The sequence below is a fragment of the Eurosta solidaginis genome, chromosome 2 (genome assembly GCF_040869045.1).
Source record: "Eurosta solidaginis isolate ZX-2024a chromosome 2, ASM4086904v1, whole genome shotgun sequence".
In the NCBI taxonomy this organism is placed as follows: Eukaryota; Metazoa; Arthropoda; class Insecta; order Diptera; family Tephritidae; genus Eurosta; species Eurosta solidaginis.
In genome coordinates, this window is record NC_090320.1 from 118,531,096 (window position 1) to 118,549,444 (window position 18,349).

The following is an 18,349-nucleotide window of genomic DNA, read 5'->3' on the forward strand; positions in this document are numbered from 1 at the left end:
ATTAGATCGTATTAAGTGGATCGATTTTTCACTTTTAAAGTCCATCGCAGAATATAGGCAAAAAGTTGAAGCAATTTTGTGTGTGAGTAAAATTTTTCAAATACAGGATTTTGTTTAGTTGGCACATGTCGCCACGAAGCATTCTGGTTCTACTCTTGAATCTCTGACACTCTATTTGCAACGAAAGTTTGCAACGTTGATATATGTGTTTTAATCCAACCCAAGACTATTTCGAAATCTGTCCACAAAGTTATTCTGTCAATCGGTCGACTCAACAATGGCACAATACGTGACCATAGTTTGGCCAGAAGATGTGCAGCTAGGAGCTCTAGACGAGGAAGAGACTTTGTCTTCAACGGAGCAACCCTAGATGTTGCAGTTAGCAGCGTGCATTTCGCTTCGTTAGCGAATTGGCTTCGAATGTAAATATAACAACCATACGCTCTTATTGATGGCCAAGCCATGTATTTGACAATTCGCACTCCACTCAGCATATACGAACCGAGGAATGCTAACTGAAGTTAACTGCAACAAATTCGCTTTAAAATTCTGCCAACTGCTGTTGAGATACAATGGAATCGACTCATGCCAATCTAGTTCCTTAACCCAAAGCTCTTGTAATAAGATGTTGGCTGTGGTCACTAGTGGGGCCAGCAAACCAAGAGGGTCAAATAGCCGGGCAAATACCGACATCTGTTGTAGCCCGTAACTCTTCGAAGTCACCATCCAGAATGAACCGAACTGGATCGTTTTTCGGAAACCAGTGAAAGACTAGCGTTGTAGTGGAGTCTGAATCGTTGAAGGCTAGCGATTTCTCTGGACTCTGACTCTCGAATAGGCTTGGGTGGTTAGTACTTGGCTAACTGGAATCCTGCCGAGTTTAATATATTATTTACCTCACAGCGAACTCTGTCGAGGGATTCAAAATTTTCTGCTCCGGTTAAGAAGTCATCTACGTAAAAATCGTTCATTCGAAAGCGAAGTAGCGCCCAAAACAGTTCTTCTTGTATGGTCGGTCCAACCATGAAAATGTCATTCAAAACAACTTGAGTGGACGTCTGACTTGACGCATCGAAAACAACGCGGAGTGTTGTCGACGTATTTTGTGGTCTTAATAAACACTGACTTGTTCGACGGCCATAACGGTTAAACGCCAATTAAGTAAGTAAGTAAGTAATAAACACTGATGCGGAATGAAGTTGTGGGCTCCAGGCCCGACGATAGGCGAGGGGGAATGGGGTCATTCTCCCTGGGCCCGGTGTTTCTGAGGGGGTCCGCGATTTAGAGGTACTAAGAAATTTTTTTAATTCAGGCGAGTCTTTCCATGTGCAATTTTTAAGCCGAATTTCAAAGACAACGCATATCTGCTTTTCGTTTTAATATTATAATGAAGTTTGAAAAACATTTTGAAAAGTCCTTTCCTTAAAATTTAAGAATAAATATTTCATTTGGCAGCTGGCTCAAAACTCTGTTTATAAATTTGTGCAAAAAAACGTGAGGGAAACTACATATATTAGATCAACGCAAGAAAGCCAAGTAGTTTGCTATTATCGTTGATGCTACGCCTGATGCTAGTCACGTTGAACAGACTACGTTCATGTTGTGCTACCTCCATTTTAATTAGAAAGCAACAAATTTTAAAATTCAAGGACGGTTTTTGGCCTTCGCGGATTGTAACTAGAGCTTACGATGTCTTCTGGAACACAAGTGAGATTTTCGAGAACCGAGAATTTGCCACGATTTGTGTTGAATCCGTTTTGGCAACACAGTTAAATATCTATATATTAATACGCTAACAAAATTTCCATACAATCAATTGGCAGGCTCTTTCGCATAGTTAGCGTACGTAAAATCATATAAAAGTTATATGAATCGATTCGTATGGATCAGACGCAGTGCATAGGTCTATTTTTGTTAACAAATATTAGTCTATTTGTTTATAATTAATAGAAAAAGTTGTTTGTAAATTCGAAAATATGTGAAAATATCGAAATTGCCATCTGTAGGACCCATTATATTCACAAACGCCGCTGAATTCGAAATAACTTAACCGACCCATTTTTTTGGACCAATTTTACTTACACGTAAACGCATAGGTCTTTATTTAACAGATTCTTTGTTTTTTATTTTAGTTATTTTCGAATATCATGAAATCACAAATAATGAGTCCACTTTTGTTCAAACTCACTAAATTTATTTATTGATAAAAATTAATTGCAAATTTGACCCAAACTGTTTTTTGCATTTCCAGATTTTATGCTCATTTTAGATATAGCACGTCTTATACTGAACAAAAAAAAATAAATTTGCTACAAAGATATTACATTAAAATTTGTATATTGTCTTTTATGGTATTTCATATTTCTTATTTTAAGATCGCGAGTTTGAATGGAGCTCAAGGCCTAACAATAATTATTTTATCATTATTATTGTTATAATATATTTTTCTTAATTGAAAAAATTTTAAATTAGAATAGAAGAAAGAAAAAATTTAGACAACTGCCAAAGCTCGTTGTATAGATCCATTTCGGGAACTGCTAAATTCCTTCATCGGCAACGTTTAGGCGTCGCTGCTATAACCATTCAGCCATCACAGCGGTTTTTTGTTTGTCTTCATTATTCCTACTTCAATTCTGGTTCTTGCCAATTGATATTCACAGCACAGCGACGTCTGTTGCATAATAGTTGTGAAAATTGGACTTTGGTTATGGCGATGATGCCATAGTGTCATATTTCATTGACACATTTTCCCGTGCTCTGGGATGTATTAACAATTTCTGTTGTTGTTATATCGGCCTACTGATTTGTAAGATCGCGAGTTTGAATCGAACTCAAGGCCTAACAATAATTATTTTATCATTATTATTGTTATAATATATTTTTCTTAATTGAAAAAATTTTAAATTAGAATAGAAGAAAGAAAAAATTTAGACAACTGCCAAAGCTCGTTGTATAGATCCATTTCGGGAACTGCTAAATTCCTTCATCGGCAACGTTTAGGCGTCGCTGCTATAACCATTCAGCCATCACAGCGGTTTTTTGTTTGTCTTCATTATTCCTACTTCAATTCTGGTTCTTGCCAATTGATATTCACAGCACAGCGACGTCTGTTGCATAATAGTTGTGAAAATTGGACTTTGTTTATGGCGATGATGCCATAGTGTCATATTTCATTGACACTTTTTCCCTGTGCTCTGCGATGTATTAACAATTTTTGTTGTTGTTATATCGGCTTACTGATTTGTAAGATCGCGAGTTTGAATCGAGCTCAAGGCCTAACAATAATTATTTTATCATTATTATTTTTATAATATATTTTTTCTTAATTGAACAAATTTTAAATTAGAATAGAAGAAAGAAAAAATTTAGACAACTGCCAAAGCTCGTTGTATAGATCCATTTCGGGAACTGCTAAATTCCTTCATCGGCAACGTTTAGGCGCCGCTCCTATAACCATTCAGCCATCACAGCGTTTTTTTGTTTGTCTTCATTATTACTACTTCAATTCTGATTCTTGCCAATTGATATTCACAGCACTGCGACATCTGTTGCAGAATACCCTGCAAAATCTGTTGGATTACGTGTTCCATTTTCTTCATGTTGGAGTACTCTAACAATACTCCTTTGCAATGCGTTTGCGGACCACCATCAGCCGATCATTGCTCGTTTTTTAACGACAGTGATCACGATACGATGACGATCGAACAGAGTTGCCAAAAGTAAAATATTGCATACAAATAACTAATAAAAAAAAATTTACTTTGGCAGCTCTGATAAAATGCAACAGCGCACTGGTTTTATGTATACATACTGTTACGAATATTAGCAAAAATAAGGGGTGCTGCTATCTCTAAACCGATGCTAAGCAGTGACGTGAATTCACATCAATAATTCATCCCATTATGTATCTACATAAACGAATCAATAATTACGTCTACACATATGTACGTATACGAGCAGCGGAGAACCAATGCACAAACACATTCATATATCTTATCCGAGTTGTCACAAGAGAGGGCAATAATTTGTGCAAGTACTACTCAAATGAGAAATTATACATCTGTAGTTGTAGCTGAGAAATTTATAACTAAGTAAAATTCTGGAAGCGCCTAGAAGATGCCACGAAGAAATCACAGAGTATAAAAGCATCAGCGGTAGAGGCGCTATGGGCAAGTTTCGATTCAGACGCTATCTAGCGAGCAAGAGCAGTATTATTTTGAATAGTAGAGTCTCATTTGAGCTATCAATCAGTTTGGTTATTAAGCAAGCTATTCGTTGCACAGTTTGGGTGTTATTGTGAAGTACTTTTATAAAGGCCATTTTGCATTATTACATATTGGAGTTATTTATTCAACAGTTTAGTGATTCGAACTTAAAAAAAAAAAAATTGTAACGAATTTACTTGCAATCTTCTGCTGAGTTCGAATCACTAAACTGTTGAATAAATAACTCCAATATTTAATAATGCAAAATGGCCTTTATTAAAGTACTTCACAATAACACTCAAACATTGCAACAAATAGCTTGCTTAATAACCAAACTGATTGATAGCTCAAATGAAACTCTACTATCAAAATAATACTGCTATTGCTCGCTAGATAGCGTCTGAATCGAAACTTGCCCATAGCGCCTCTACCGCTGATGCTTTTATACTCTGTTATTTCTGCGTGGCATCTTCTAGGCGCTTCCAGAATTTTACTTAGTTATAAATTTCTCAGCTACAACTACAGATGTATAATTTCTCATTTGAGTAATACTTGCACAAATTATTGCCCTCTCTTGTGACAACTCAGATAAGATATATGCATGTGTTTGTGCATTGGTTCTACGCTGCTCGTATACGTACATATGTGTAGACGTAATTATTGATTCGTTTATGTAGATACATAATGATTGAATTATTGATGTGAATTCACGTCACTGCTTACCATCGGTTTAGAGATAGCAGCACCCCTTAGTTTTGCTAATATTCGTAACACTGCCCTCCACCTAAGTCTGATCGTCCCGATCAGACGAATCTCCCGATCTAAACGGCTCTAGCATCTCCAAAGATACCACTCTTCTAATCCGTGGTTTCCCAGTGGTTTGTATGCGGTAGATGGTATCACTGATCTTCTTCACAACTTTGTACGCGCCTTCCCAACTGCACCGAAATTTGGCTGGAACACCTTTCCGCCGGTGAGGGTTGTTTAACAGTACCAAATCTCCCTCCAAGAAACCTTCCGAATTAAAGTTCTTGTCATGCCAGTGTTTCATCTTACTACTCATTACCCTGGGCCGTTCATTCACACTCTGTTGTTTAGCCAATGAACTACTTCGTAGAGCTTGCGCTGGACGGATTTGCTTTGCATAATCAGTATCGTTCCGACGCTTCACAACAGTAGTGTGCCTTGGCTTGAAACCACCCTTGCATTCTTTCTGCGAAATCCTTTCCTTCATTTTAGTACGTCCGTTAGGGCTTTTCAATGCCAGTGTTTCTCTCACAGGTACCTTCGGTTTTTATTTGTTTGGTCCAATTGTTCCATCAACCTTTACCTTTGAATTTCGTGGCCTTCGTCGAGTCTTCTGCACCAGTACCCGATTACTGCTGAACCCTTTTTCCAAACTAAATTTAAGTGGTACGTCCTGGTTCTTATAGCGCATAATTTTTCTCCGCATATCGATCCTGATGTCATGGTCAACCAAGAAGTCCACTCCCAATATGACTTCATCAACGATCTCCGCCACAACGAATTTGTGTAAAACCATGACCTTCCCAATTAGGACTTCACATATCACTTCTCCCTGGACTTGGTTATACTCGCCTGTGACCGTACGCAACCTTGCTCCAGGTAATGACTTTACTCTCCTGTGGACTAAATCAGATCGAATCAAGGAATGAGATGCGCCCGTATCTACAGTCAGTACATGTTCTTTGCCATCCACATTCCCTCTGACGGTAAGAGTGCTCGATTTTCTACCAATTTGCAACACAGATATCACAGGGCATTCAATACCTGGATCTAGCTCTCGATCTCTACCTCTTACTCGCTCTTGCTCATCTCCTCCAGCTTTGCGTTTACGGCCACCCACATTGTTGGAACTATTAGACCAAGATCGGAATGACGTGCAATGCGACCGGACTTCCCGCATTTAAAGCATTTGGTAACTTTTTCACTCCGCTTTTGCGATCCTTTCAGCGCCTCCAATATTGCGTCTACCCACTCTGGCCTTTCCACTTCCACGCGATGAACTTTGTATGCTGGCTTACTCAATAGTGAGGCCGTTTCCTGAGTCAATGCATGTGATACCGTTTCAGCAAATGTCAGCTTTGGGTTTGCGTATGTAGCTCGCTTCGTTTCCACGTCCCGTATGCCATTTATAAAACTCTGGATTTTTACCCTCTTGGTGTATTCCACGGGTGCGTCTGCATTTGCGAGATGAGCCAACCTTTCAACATCCGAGGCAAACTCTTGCAAAGTCTCATTCGCTCTTTGGTGACGGTTTTTGCAACTCAATTTTGAATATCTGTTTCCTATGCTCGCTTCCATAACGTCTCTCGACAGCGGCCATCAATGCTTCATAGTTGTTCCTTTCTCCTTCCGGAATCGTCTGTAGGATTTCGGCTGCTGGCCCTTTCAATGCCACGAACAGAGCTGCAACTTTATCTTCAGCATTCCAGTTGTTCGGTGCCGCGTCTTCTCAAATTGGAGCTTAAATACCTGGAATGGAACAGAACCATCAAACCTTGGGGATTTTACCTTCAGAGTAGACGTTGAAGTGATTGGACGGTTCAATTGTAACTCCTGAATCCGATCTTTCAAAGCATCTAGCTCGGCCTCCATTTTATCTTGTCGACCACTGAACCCTTCCTGAAACTGCGTTAGTTTCTCTTCCATACGCGATTCTAGCTGTGCAGAGATCTGCGATGATACCTGTGCTGAAATTTGTGTCGACATTTCTGATATACGTGCCTCTTGTGCTTCAATTTTAGATGTTATTTCTGACGACATTTCTGAGATACGTGTCTCCTGTGATTCAATCATCGCTGTTATACGGTTCTCCTGTGATTCTAGTTGTTTTTCCATCTTGGATGTTATGCGTGTCTCTTGGTATTCCATCTGTGATGACATATATGTTTTCTGTTCTTCTAGTTGAGATGACATTGCCGATGTTTGAGCAGATATTGCAGCCAAAATCATGTTCAAATCTGTGCTCGTAACTGTCTGCGACGTTTCGTTTTTCTCTTCAATTTTTCTTGTTTTCTCGTCCCCATCAGGATAAAAGACATACTCGTCCACATCAATTCCTTCTGCTTCCACTGCCTCTCGTAGTCGTGCTTGGAGTTTAAGTTTAACGCCGCTTGTATTCAATCCACGGCTCTCCAACTCCTTCTTGCTGGATCTTCAATTCACTGAACTTTGCCATGTACTTTGGAAAGTACTCTCACGTATGTACTCTATGGAATACTCACAAACAAAGCGAGAGTGGGATCACCTACTCCTCTCCTAGGATATCGCAATGTTAATTGGAGCACATTTTTTGTATGAATACAGATTAGATTTGGAGCAGTCCTATACTCCCAAAGGAGTATTCCTTACATTATTTATAGAGTACTCGCATTTTTTGAAGGGTAGTTGTGAAAATTGGACTTTGTTTATGGCGATGATGCCATAGTGTCATATTTCATTGACACTTTTTCCCCGTGCTCTGGGATGTATTAACAATTTTTGTTGTTGTTATATCGGCCTACTGATTTGTAAGATCGCGAGTTTGAATCGAGCTCAAGGCCTAACAATAATTATTTTATCATTATTATTGTTATAATATATTTTTTCTTATTTTATTTTATTATATTATCTTTTATTTCAACTTAGTTTATTATTATTTAAATGCAACTTGATTGCATCGGAAAATTTTACGTTGTATATGAAGCGAAAAAAACTTCCCAACAACGTTTTCGATTTTAGTTCAAAACGTCAACCGGCATCATAAACTCTTTTTCCCATTTCTAAACTGTAAATGCTCGCACGCACCAAACGGCGAGAGAACTACTCCCTCACTCATATTCAGTTCGAATAAAATATTGTTTCCCCATTGTTGCCACTTACCTATATTGGTCGGTCGCACAAAAAAACTTTAGAGATAAGTAAAAATTTAACTGGCCCATTTTTTTGGACAAATTTTACTTACACGTAAATGCATAGGTCTTTATATAACAGATTCTTTGTCTTTTATTTTAGGTGCTTTCAAAAAAATATGAAATAACAAATAATGAGTTCACTTTTGTTCAAACTCACTAAATTTATTTGTAAGAATTAATTGCAAATTTGCCCCAAAATGTTTTTCGCATTTCCAAATTGTATGCTCATTTTAGATATAGCACGTCTTATACTGAACAAAAAATAAATAAATTTGCTACAAAGATTTTACATTAAAATTTGTATATTGTCTTTTATGCTAATTTATTTTGATATTTCTTAAAAAATTATATAAAAGTTATATGAATCGATTCGTATGGATCAGCCGCAGTGCGTAGGCCTATTTTTGTTAACAAGTATTACTCTATTTGTTTATAATTAATAGAAAAAGTTTTTTGTAAATTCGAAAATCTGTGCAAATATCGAAATTGCCATCTGTAGGACCCATCATGTTCACAAACCCCGCTGAATTCGAAATTCCAAAAGCTGCATTGTCGCGTTGCTCAAATGTTTCATCTACATATGTACATATTCGTACGAGCCAAACGGTGAGAGAACTACTGCCTGACGTATTTTCAGTTCAAATAACATATTGGTTCCCATTGTTGCTACTTACCTGTATTGGTCTGTACCAAAATCCTTAAAAAATTATTCTAAAATAATTGTTAGTGCACAAAAAAACTTTAAAGAGAAGTAATAACTTAACCGGCCCATTTTTTTGGACAAATTTTACTTACACGTAAATGCATAGGTCTTTATTTAACAGATTCTTTGTTTTTTATTTTAGTTGCTTTCAAAAAAACACGAAATCACAAATAATGAGTCAACTCACTAAATTTATTTATTTATAACAATTAATTGCAAATTTGACCCAAAATGTTTTTTGCATTTCCAGATTTTATGCCCATTATATATATAGCACGCCTTATACTGAACATAAAATAAATAGATTTGCTACAAAAATATTACATTTAAAATTTGTATATTGTCTTTTATGCTAACTTATTTTGATATTTCTTATTTTATTTTATTATATTATCTTTTATTTCAACTTAGTTTATTATTATTTAAATCGGAAAATTTCACGTTGTATATTAAACGAAAAAAAGACCCAAAAACGTTTTCGATTTTAGGTCGAAATATTGCATAGGCCGTATATTACTCTACTATCTATATATTAATACGCTAACAAAATTTCCATACAATCAATTGACAGGCTGTTTCGCATAGTTAGCGTACGTAAAATCATATAAAATTTATATGAATCGATTCGTATGGATCAGCCGCAGTGCATAGGCCTATTTTTGTTAACAAATATTACTATTTGTTTATAATTAATAGAAAAAGTTTTTTGCAAATTCGAACAATCTCTCCAAATATAGAAATTTAATTTCGTGCACAAAAGCGCACCATCTGTAGGATCAATTATGTAAGTGTTCTAATTTGAAATTCAAAGGCGCAAACCTGTTATGGAACCCCGCTCAATTCGGAAAGCTGCGTAGTCGTGTTGCTCAAATGTTTCACCTACATACAAACATGGTTTCCCCATTGTTGCCACTTACCTATAGTGCCCTGTTCTAAAATCCTAAAAAAATTTTTCCAAAATAATTTGTAGCCTACAAAAAAAGCTTAAATAGAATTAATTTCTGACCGGCACGGTTTTTGTGGAAAATTTCCCTTACACTTAATACATAGGTCTTTATTTAACAGATTCTTTGTTTTTTATTTGAGTTGCTTTCAAAAAGCATGAAATCACAAATAATGAGTTAACCTTTGTTGAAACTAACTAAATTTATTTATAACAATTAATGGCAAATTTGCTCGAAAATGTTTTTGCATTTGCAGATTTAATCCTCACTTTAAATAAAGTACGCCTTATACTGAACAAAAAAATAAATGAATTTGCTCCAAAAATAGAACATAAAATTTTTTATATTGTCTTTTATGCTAATTTATTTTGATATTTCTTATTTTATTTTATTATATTATATTTTATTTCAACTTAGTTTATTATTATTTAAATGCAACTTGATTCCATCGGAAAATTTCATGTTGTATATTAAACGAAAAAAAAAACGACCTAAAAACGTTTTCGCTTTTAGGTCGAAATATTGCATAGGCTGTACATTACTCTACTATCTATATATAAATACGCTAACAAAATTTCCAACCAATCAATTGACAGGCTGTTTCGCATACTTACTTACTTATTTACTTACTTAATTGGCGCTTAACCGTCTAAACGGTTATGGCCGTGCAACAAGGCGCGCCAGTTGCTCCTTCGCTCCGCCAACTGGCGCCAATTGGTCACACCAAGGGAGTTTAAATCGTTTTCCACCTGGTCCTTCCAACAGAGTGGGGGCCTCCTCTACCTCTGCTTCCATAGGCGGGTTCCGATAGAAACACTTTCTTGGCCGGAGCATCATCTTTCGTTCGCATAACATGGCCTAGCCAGCGCAGCCGCTGCGTATAGCTCGTACAGCTCATCATTAAATCTTCTTCGGTACTCACCATCGCCAACGCGTAGAGGTCCATAAATCTTTCGAAGAACTTTTCTCTCGAACACTCCCAAAGCCGCTTCATCTGCTGTTGTCATGGTCCATGCTTCTGCCCCATATAGCAGGACGGGTACGTTAAGTGACTTGCAGAGTATGATTTTCGTTCGCCGAGAGAGGACTTTACTTTTCAATTAACTACCTGGTCGAAAGCAGCATTTATTGGCAAGATAGATTCTTCGCTGGATTTCAGTGCTGATGTTGTTGCTTGTGTTGATGCTGGTTCCCAAATAAACGAAGTCTTTTACTATTTCGAAATTATGGCTGCCAACAGTAGCGTGGTTGCCAAGGCGCGTATGCGCTGACTCTTTGCTCGATGACAGCAGGTACTTCGTTTTGTCCTCATTCACCATCAAACCCATCTTTACCGCTTCTTTTTCCAGTTTGGAGTAAGCAGAACTAACAGCGCGGGTGTTTAGGCCGATGATATCAATCATCAGCATATGCCAGTAATTGCACGCTTTTATAGTATATTGTTCCAGTGCGGTTAAGTTCTGCAGCTAGTATAATTTTCTCCAGCATCAAATTAAAGAAATCACACGATAGGGAGTCCCCCTCGTTTAGTTTCGAACGGCTCAGAGAGGTCCTTCCCAATTCTGACTGAGCTGATGGTGTTGCTCAACGTTATTTTGCACAGCCGTATAAGTTTTGCGGGGAAACCAAATTCAGACATAGCGGCATATAGGCAGCTCCTTTTCGTGCTGTCGAAGGCGGCTTTAAATTCGGCGAAGAGGTGATGTGTGTCGATTCTCTTTTCACGGGTTTTTCCAAGATTTGGCGCATTGTGAAAATCTGGTCGATGGTAGATTTACCAGGTCTGAAGCCGCACTGATAAGGTCCAATCAGCCGGTTCACGGTGGGCTTCAATCTTTCGCACAACACACTTGAAAGGACCTTATATGCGATATTAAGAAGGTTGATTCCACGATAGTTGATGCATTTTGCAGTATCCCCGTTCATGTGAACTGGGCAAAGAACACTTAGATTCCAACCGTCGGCCATGCACTCGTCCGCCCATATTTTGCTAAGAAGCTGCTGCATGCACCTTACCAACTCCTCGCCGCCGTACTTGAATAGCTCCGCAGGCAATCTATCAGCGCCCACGGCCTTGTTGTTTTTCAATCTGGTTATTGCTAACTAACTTCGTCATAATCGGGCGGGGGGACATATATTCCATCATCATCGATTGCGGGATCGGGGTTTTCATCTCTGCGCGGTGAATTGCTGCCTCCCTTTAGGAGAGCAGAGCAGTGTTCCCTCCATAATCTAAGCACTCTCTGGACATCAGTTACAAGGTCGCCGTTTTCGTTCCTACTGGAGTTTGCCCGGTCTTAAAACCTTTCGTCTGTCGCCGTATTTTTGGGTAAAATTTTCGGGCGTTATTCCTGGTGGCTAGCAGCTCAAGCTCCTCGCACTCACGCCTTTCTGCTTCTGCTTTTTTCTTCCTGAAAAGGCGTCTCGCTTCCCTTTTCAACTCACGATAGCGTTCACACACTCCTCTTGTCGCGCTCGTTTTTAACGTAGCCCTGTAGGCAGCGTCTTTTCTTTCTGTTGCAACGCGGCATTCTTCATCGTACCAGTTATTTTTTCGTGGCCACCGGTAACCTATTTTTTCGGCGACAGTACGAAGTGCTTTGGAGATATGCTCCCACTACTCCTGTATTCCTTCAGGATGATTTGTGCTCTCAGAGAGCAGGTGTGAGAGTCGAGTTGCGAAATCATTGGCAGTCTGTTGTGATTGAAGCTTTTCGAAGTCTAGCTTTCCTTGTGTTTTTTGTTCCTTGGTTTTAGCCGCGTTGAGGCGGGTGCGTATTTTGGCTGCAACGAGGTAATGGTCCGAGTCGATGTTAGGTCCTCGGATCGTGGGCACTTCTAAAACACTGGAGGCATGCCGTCCGTCTATCACAACGTGATCGATCTGATTGCGAGTATTTCGATCAGGAGACAGCCATGTAGCTTGATGTATCTTTTTGTGCATGAACCTCGTGCTGGATATGACCATGTTTCGAGCACCGGCAAAGTCAAGCACCCTCAGTCCGTTAGGATGTTTCATTGTGTATACTGAACTTTCCGACTGTAGGGCCAAAAACACCTTCTTTGCCCACCCTGCCGTTAAAGTCGCCAAGCACGACTTTTATATCATGACGGGTGCAGCGCTCGTATGTGCGTTCTAATTGTTCATAAAAATTGTCTTTCACCTCATCGTCTTTCTCCTCTGTCGGTGCATGGGCGAAGATGAATGATGTATTAAAAAAATTTGCTTTTATTAGGATAGAGACGACACGCTCGTCCACAGGGGTGAACGCCAGCACTTGGCGACAAAGTCTCTCTCCCACCACGAATCCTACGCCGAAACTGCGCTTATTCGTATGGCCACTCCAGTAGATGTCACAATTTTTTATCTTCTTTCTTGCTTGCTTCGTCCAATGCATTTCTTGGATGGCGGTGATGTCAGATTCTGCTTTAACGAGGACATCAACCGAGAGAGAGAACCGAGATAGAGAGTGTATTTATCCGAGGCTTGTTGTTATATTTCATTGGAGTATGGTTTTACGTGGCGGGTCCCAAGCCCAGCGCACAACCCGCTCAGCGGGGGTGAAAATATTGCTTGCACGTTTATATAGCGAGCCGCTTGCTCCAAGACTGACGCCCGCTTGCAGCTGCACCTAGAGGTATACAGACGCTGCCGATGAGATCTCCCCCGGCTAGCCCTTAAACCGATTATGTCAGAGTGGCCTAGCCAGGTTGTCGCCTTCTCACTTTAATTTCAATTTCAATTTATTATTTATACACAAGTAAGACTATGTCTTTTATAGTGTTATACATACATATAAAGTGATAACATTAACTTATTTTGATTTAATAATGAATTGATAACATTAACAACATTTTTAAATCACTTATAAAATAAAATAAATAGAGATTAGAGATCATTGTTGTTGTAACAGGTGAAAAGACTTAGGAAGAAAATATAGAGAAAACAGCCAATTTGAAGTGTTTGAGATTAGATTCCATTTTTAATTTATTGGGTAAAGAATTCCACAACTGTACATCTCTAACGAAAAACATTCTTGACGTTGTAGAATACTTAAAGTGTGGTTCAATTATGTTGCAGGTACGGTCTGATTGTGAAAATTTTAGTTTAGAATAAAGGTAATTCGGACATCGGCTGTGGATTAATTTAAACATAAATAAAATATAACGACAATCAAAAAATGAAGCTATGCTGCAACCAAGAATATTATTTGAAAATTGTGAAATGTGATAAAAAATTTTTTTTTGAATGTACATATCGTGCGGCGTTATTAACTAAGAGCTGCAATTTACCAATCGAAGCTTTGTCAGGGAAGCCATATATCAATTTTTGTTTTAACTAGCTTGAGTTTAATCTCTTGAGGAATATAAGTTGAGGTTCTCCATAGCTGACTTAGCACAAAATACATTTTACTAATTGCAGAGTTAACATGATCAATACACGTGAGATTTGTATTTACTTTGAAGCCAAGAGTTTTAACAGCTTTCTCGTATTTAACAACACTCCCATTCAACATGACTGGCGGCAAATTATTAGCATTATAAGGCAAATAGGACAGCATAATTGTCTGCGTTTTCGACACATTCAGATTAAGTCTATTAGACTTCGACCATAGAGAGATTGACTCCATGTCTCCAAATGAGGTCCTCAGAAAGTCCTAAAGGTGCAAAAAGATATATTTGTGCGTCATCGGCATAGAGATGTAAAGACAAGTTTTTTCAACAACTTTCAAGGTCGTTAATATATAGGGTGAATAAAACCGGACCGATGATCGAACCTTGCGGTACACCACACACTACTGGCAATAGTGTCGAGCAGTTTTCCTTAGAGACAACCCTCTGTTTCCTATTTGTTAAATAGCTACAATAGGTGTTATATTGGCCACTTTCCAAACATCAGGAAATTTTATTGACGTCAACGCAAAATGGAAGATATGACTCAAGGGTGATAGAATGTGGGGTAAAATAAGCTTGAGAAATCTAAAACTTATTCTGTCATCGCCAATCGCGTTGGATTTTATTGAAAAAATGCAACTAATTATATCAGTTTCATTGATATACGAAAAATTTAATTTATTGCTGAAGTTGCGGGCGCGCTCGTCACCAAGTATAAAGGTACATTCTTCCTCAGGTGGTTTTACCAAAAAGAACTCATTCATTTTATCAACATCAATAGTTCAGTTGACTTTCGTGTCGCTATTCACACCGAGGTGTCTTAGATTTTTCCAAACCACTTTAGGCGGGAGATCTACATCAAGTTTGCTTTGAAAATATGTTTTTTTTAGCCTTTCGGGTTATTTCAGTGGCTCTGTTTCGCAAAAGTTTATATGCCATCCAGTTTACCTCATTTCTACTTTTTCTCCACATTGAGTAACATTTATTACGGTCTCTTATCGCCCTAAGAACCCCCCTATTAAACCATGGCTGCTTATTACTACTTACTTTTTTTTTAATGGAACATATTTATCATAAAGATAGTTTACAAGCTTAGAAAACTCATCAACTTTTTCATTTACATCAGCCGAAAGCCAACAATTATTCCAGGGAAGAAAAAAAGTTTCAGCATATAAATTGCCCTTATCTATTGCATTGAAATCACGAAAATAAATATACTTAGGGGTTACACATGGAATACCTAACGATATATTGTAGCTTAGGAAAATTAGATCATGGTCGCTAACGCCACTCAGGGAAAGTTGCTCATAGTGTAATATACTAGACGAGTCCAATACACAGAACAGATCAAGCAAGCTAGGTTTACAATACGGACCAAAACGAGTAGGAAAGTTGTTAACTACGTCTAATCCGACGCTGGAAAAATTATCAAGCAAATTCTTCGATCGCTCATTTTTCATAAGCAAATCAATGTTTAAATCACCGCAAAGCCCTATATGTTCATAAGCAGCACCGTTAAACGGATGTTTAGCGGCTACCCAGAGGATACTTGGCCACAAGCGACTGGCAGTAGTGAGCTGCTTGAACCGCATGCAAAAGAATCGCTCTGGCCATTCCCAGGTGAATGGCGGTCAGAAGCTTTCCGCACTTTCGTGGACCTCTACATACGGCCCCACCCTCCATACTTACCATACGTAAAATCATATAAAAGTTATATGAATCGATTCGTATGGATCAGCCGCAGTGCATAGGCCTATTTTTGTTAACAAATATTACTCTATTTGTTTATAATTAAGAGAAAGTTTTTTGTAAATTCGAACAATCACTCCAAATATCGAAATTTACTGTCGTGCACAAAAGCGCGCCATCCGTAGGACCAAGTATGTAAGTGCTCTAAAACACAAACCAACATATCATGTAACCCCACCGAATTCGAAATTCGAAAAATGACTATGCAGTGTTGTTCAAATGTTTCAGATTGTTTGTTTCTTATTTCAGTTGCTTTCAAAAAACATAAAATCACAAATAATGAGTTAACCTTTGTTGGAACTAACTAAATTTATTTATAACAATTAATGGCAAATTTGCCCGAAAATGTTTTTGCATTTGCAGATTTAATCCTCACTTCAGATAAAGTACGTCTTATACTGAACAAAAAAATAAATGAATTTGCTCCAAAAATATAACATTAAATTTTCTATATTGTCTTTTATGCTAATTTATTTCATTTTATTATATATTCTTTTATTTCAACTAAGTTTATTATTATTTAAATGAAACTTGACGCAATCGGAAAATTTCACGTTGTATATTAAACGAAAAAAACGTCCCAAAATTATAAATGCCTGCAGCTGCCACTTGCTTGAATATTTTTGTCCCAAAAAAACAAAACACAATGTACCCAACTATATTTATTATTAGGGTCACTTTGTTGGATTATATGCCCGTTATATCGGATGCTTAGATCCCATAACTATAATTTGTTTATGTGGCTTAAAGTTATGAAATTAATTTTATTTAGTAAATATGTTTTCGTGAATAATTTGTTTATCTTGTCTATGAGCTCCACTTGCTGAAGATTAATGTTCTGAGCAGGATTAAGATTCAAACGTTAGGTGAGTCTTTAGAGTGTTTTTGATTATTATCGCGGTTGTCTTTATTTCTATTTAAACAATGCGGTAACTCATCCAAACACTTGAAGGATTGAAAAAGCTATCGTATTGATTGAACTTTTCCGTGATTATGGAAAACTCTTTAGCAATATCAGAAAACGCATTTCGTGTTTGTCTAAACAGTTTAAATAGGTCAACCTCAGTTGAGAATGAGAAAGGTTATATATAAAGCAACTCTGAAAGTTTGGGAGCTTAGCGATAGCTAGCAGTTTTAGAGTCACTGTCACTTGACACTTAAAAAGCGACGCAAACAGCTGCGAAGACAGTAAATTGCGATAAAAACAAAAAGTGTGCGCACAAAAACAATTGCAAGGTGAACAGGTGCCAATCAAAATTGCAACAAAAACACAAATGCACAATGACTCGGCAAACACAAAATGAATAATAAGAAATTGATTAAAAACTTTAAAAATTCACAAAATCTTAACTTTTCAAAGCAAACCAATTGTATTAAAATGAACTCTAGGTTTTCGCACTTATTTTTGTCACAAACTAGTATTACAATTTAGATATTATAATTTAAAAGTCGCAAAATAAACACAGCAAAATAAAATGCAACTTCACAGCTATAATGACGTTTACATATTACATATGTATTTACATATATAAAATTAAACTCGGTAAAGCGCCAATTACATACCTAATGGGTGGTGTGAAATAGGCTAAATTCCTTTAGCACACTTCTTCGTTTTTAACCAAAAGTTCGTGTTTTTTGAATTACGACACTATTCCAGTAAATGCGCGATTTATGTATATGTAGGTTTATATGGATCACCCATAGGCCTACTGGGGAACCAAGCACCCAAAACTAACTTTGGTAGCGCGCCAACGGAGTACCTCCCGGATGATGTGCAAAAAGCAAATTTTCGATTCAATTTCAAGTCATTTAACTATAATCCTATGTCAATTACATTTGATTTTACATATGTTTTATATTTTTGTTTCAGGAGCTCCATACCAAAACGTTATAATTACATTTGAAAAGTTTGTAGAAAATTTAAGAAAATGCAATCAAAAAGTATAACGTCTTACAAGGTCTTAGATCAAATTCAAAATTTTAATGAGTACTTCAAGTAAGTTAGACCAGTTTGCTATATTTCCACTCACGGCTCAACTATTAACGCATTATTGCCCTACCCCCAACTCTGGATGCAAAGACTGAGTTAAAAAAAAAAACAAAGTTGGTCGAATTTCGATCACAGGCGATACTAGTTGATATTATTATAAAAAATGTTGCAGCGAAAAAAGCAAGAAAAGCCGCTCCTTGATATCCGAACCTTCTATATTGAATAATTAAAATTTATAATCATCATTATATTTATCATAAATGTACTAAAATGTTACCAACTAACTAGAAAAATTTATTTAAAACAACACGTGGCTGTTAAAAGAGAATTTTATTTCTACGTTACAATAAAACAGTATAAATAGTAAATATTCTGTGTTATTTTATTTTCAGCTCTTAGTCCAAAAATCATTTAGTTGATGTTGCAAAAATTTTGTTTGATGTAAT

General features: G+C 37.3%; 1 protein-coding gene across 3 annotated transcripts in view; it reads right to left on the minus strand.

The window, feature by feature from the left end:
- Wdfy2 (WD repeat and FYVE domain containing 2) overlaps positions 1–18,349 on the minus strand; it is a 667,747-nt gene that overhangs the window by 215,811 nt on the left and 433,587 nt on the right. The window lies entirely within an intron of this gene.